This window comes from Tupaia chinensis, unplaced genomic scaffold, assembly GCF_000334495.1.
Source record: "Tupaia chinensis unplaced genomic scaffold, TupChi_1.0 Scaffold147500_1, whole genome shotgun sequence".
NCBI classification, from domain to species: Eukaryota; Metazoa; Chordata; class Mammalia; order Scandentia; family Tupaiidae; genus Tupaia; species Tupaia belangeri.
This window is the reverse complement of record NW_006207351.1, coordinates 155,242-158,289: the sequence shown is the minus strand read 5'-3', so window position 1 is coordinate 158,289 and position 3,048 is coordinate 155,242. Positions and strand designations below refer to the sequence as shown.

General features: G+C 63.7%; 1 protein-coding gene across 8 annotated transcripts in view; it reads right to left on the bottom strand.

Annotated features, from left to right (window-relative positions):
• ZDHHC3 (zDHHC palmitoyltransferase 3) overlaps positions 1-3,048 on the bottom strand; it is a 47,341-nt gene that overhangs the window by 12,532 nt on the left and 31,761 nt on the right. The gene's annotated exons all lie outside the window — the stretch shown is intronic.

The window sequence follows — 3,048 nt, the reverse complement described above, 5'->3', positions numbered from 1 at the left end:
CCCGGGCCCTCCTCCAGCCTGCCTTGCGCCGGGCCGCTTTGCACCAGGCCAGGCCCGGCCCACGCGGCTTGCCCCCGCCTCACATGACCATCCCTTGCTCACTGTCCTGGGGCCAAGGCCCCGACCTGCACACGGAAGTCCAGGTAACGGAGGTCCAGTGACAGCGCGAGCCCGCCCTGGCTCAGGAGCACCGCGCGGGCACCAGCCAGGGTCCATCACTGTACCAGCCCCAGGTGTCCAGGTACCCCTCCCGTTGCCCCCACCGGCTCGCAAGAGAGGAACGGGAGGTCTGGAGCCCTCTCGATGGCTCACAGTCAGCCCAGTCTGGGGCCAGCCCCCACCACCATGAAGGCACACCTGCAGAGATGTCTACACCTCCACCGCGGCTCTCAGGGCTGCGAGCCGACCAAAGAGACACCGGCCCAGTGCCCAGAGCAGGTGCCCTGCCATCTGGGCCCTGACTGTGTGTCTCACGCAGCCCCAGCCTGCCTGGGCCAGTAAGGTCTGCCTAGAGGGGATGCTGGGGTGAAGTAGCAGAACCCCTCACCTGAGCCAAGTCAATCTGAAGCCCAATGGGCCGAGGAGAAAGCAGAGGTGTGCGGACAGTGGCCCTGGGCCAGCACCCTGTCCTCCCGTGAGCGCACGACCCTTCCGGTCCAGCCTGTGTCCCTTGCTGCTCCGGCGCTGGTAGCTCTCTGGCTGCAGAGGCCCGAGCCTGGAGGGCAGAGCCAGCTTTGCTGGCTTCAGGATCAGGGAGAGTCCCAGAGCTGCCCTCTGCTCCTCATGGGAGGCCGGGTGGGGGTACCTTATCTCCCAGCTTCATGTCCCCTGGCTTCCTGGGCCCTTAACATACCTAGGTATCCCTTTGGTGGGCAGGGCAGGGTGTGAATGGGGATGCTGAAGTCTGCGGGCACCAGGGGCGGGACTCTGGCCTCCACTCCCAGTTGGGGCTCTAATGCCCCACTGTTCCGCCCGGCCTGGTGGCCTTCTGCCCTTGCACGTCCCTGTGGCACCCTGTCCTCCTGCCCGTGCCTAGATCTGGCTCTCCTGCTACACTCCAGGCTCCCCAAAGCTGGGGACTTTGCTGCTCTCGGCTGCTCACAGCCTTGGACCAGAGCCCACGACAGGAGATGCCAGGGGCTCCCGAGTGCCCTCCCTGCTGCTGGAGGTGGTGCCAGGTGGCCTGGCTGGGCCCGCAGGGAGGGTCCTGGGTTTGCGCTTGGGTGTGCCCGTGACACGGGCCCATGGGAGGACCACGGCATGGGGACCTCCTAGGGGGACCCCCGTGGGAGAAACACGTAAACTTAAAAGAATCACAAGGAGCACCCACACGACGTGGCCTCAGCCGGCACGAGCTCGAGGTGTGCTCACAGGACGGAGGTGCCCTGCCCCTCTCACCACCTCGGCCACCCTGAAGCAGGAGGCAGAGCCCAGGGGGGTCAGGGGAGGCTGGGACTGTGCGGGCCCACTTCCCTACTCTTCCTTAAGGACGTTCCAAGCACCTCCTCCTGGGAGTCTCAGCGCTGTTAGTACGCAGGCTCCGTGGGCCCACAGGGGCACCAGGGCAGGGCAGTGAGGGCAGTAACTCGCACCTGCTCGGCTCTCAGGCATCCGCTCTGGGGACTACAGAGCCCTCCTGGCCCAGCTGCCATAGGAGCTGGGTGCTCAGGCCACTCCATCTGGAACCTCACCCCAGCGCCACTACAGCAGGCCTGGGAGGCCCTGGGCCCGACTCGGCAGATGGGCTGCATAGCCTGGCTCGGGTCTTGGCGTGGGTCGCAGGCCCTCTCCTTCGCAGGGCCACCCCAGGAACCTGCTCCCCTCTGCGAGCCCAGCTCCTGTCATCAGTGAGTGAGTGCACACTCCCCTCGGCCTGTTCCGGGGAGACGAGGCACTGCTCAGAGCTCCGGGCCTACCTGACAGGTGGGGTGTTTGTGATAAAATGTCCCATCAGGCCACATGTGCAGTTGGCCCGGACCCCAGGGCTAGCAGAAGGCAGGCACTTTCTGAGCTTCTACTGAGCAATCGGGATCCCACTGGCAGCCCCTACGGCTCAGGTGGGAGTCTGCGGGTACCCACTGGCCACGCCCCTGCCCTCCCTGCACCCACAGCTTCACCACCCCCACCCCACTTCTGTCTCATGCCAGAACTGTGGCCAGGAAATGCTGAGGCAGGGGAAAAGCTAACTTCTCAGGATGGGACAGTGGGACAGGGACCCGCTACGGAGCAGGGTGGCACTGTCACGTTCCGTGCTCAAGACGAGGCTCGCGGGGCGTGAGTGTGGACGACCCAGCCATCGGGGCTCTTGGCGTCCCCTCTAGCATCTGCATGTCCCTCCAACATTTGTGCGATCCTCTGGCTGGAGCGCCTTCCTCGGCATTTGCACGCTCAGTCAGGGTTCGTGCAAGCAGGAAGAACGTGTCCTGGTCGCAGTGTAAATTGGTGCCGCACAATATGAGGTGAGCAGCCACCACGAAAACACATGGGCCAGCCGGCGGCTGGGGGTTACAGTGACCGGATCCCACATGGCCGGCTGCTAGGTTCAACTCCTGGGCCTGGTGGCCTGAAAATCACGCCTGGAGCATGTGTGTGCGCGCCCCAAACCCCCAGAGGAGGCTGGAGGAAGGGACTGTGGCATGGCCATCCCCCTTGGGTGATCTGATTCTTTCTCTGGTGAGCACATGCACCACATAGTGAAAACTGGAAAAAAAAGAAACAAAACACCGACCATGCCGTTGGCCCAAAGTTAAAAACGGTCTCTTGGCTAGTGGTTAAGGCGGCTGGACCCCACGCGGCCAATGGTGAGGCCTGAGTCCCAGACACAAGGCCTTGAGAAACACACTGAGCAGGTATGCGTGCATGCCCAAAATCCGGGAGAGGAGACGAGATGGAAAAAGGATGAGGGCCAGCAGATGGCATGGTGGTTAAGGTGCTGGACTCCCACATGGCCCACCGCGGTTCGAGTCTGGACCTGCTGCCTTGCTTTCTCGCTCCCTGTCCTGGCCACCTCCCTGCTCTGTCTCCATCTCTCTCTGGTGAGCACATGTG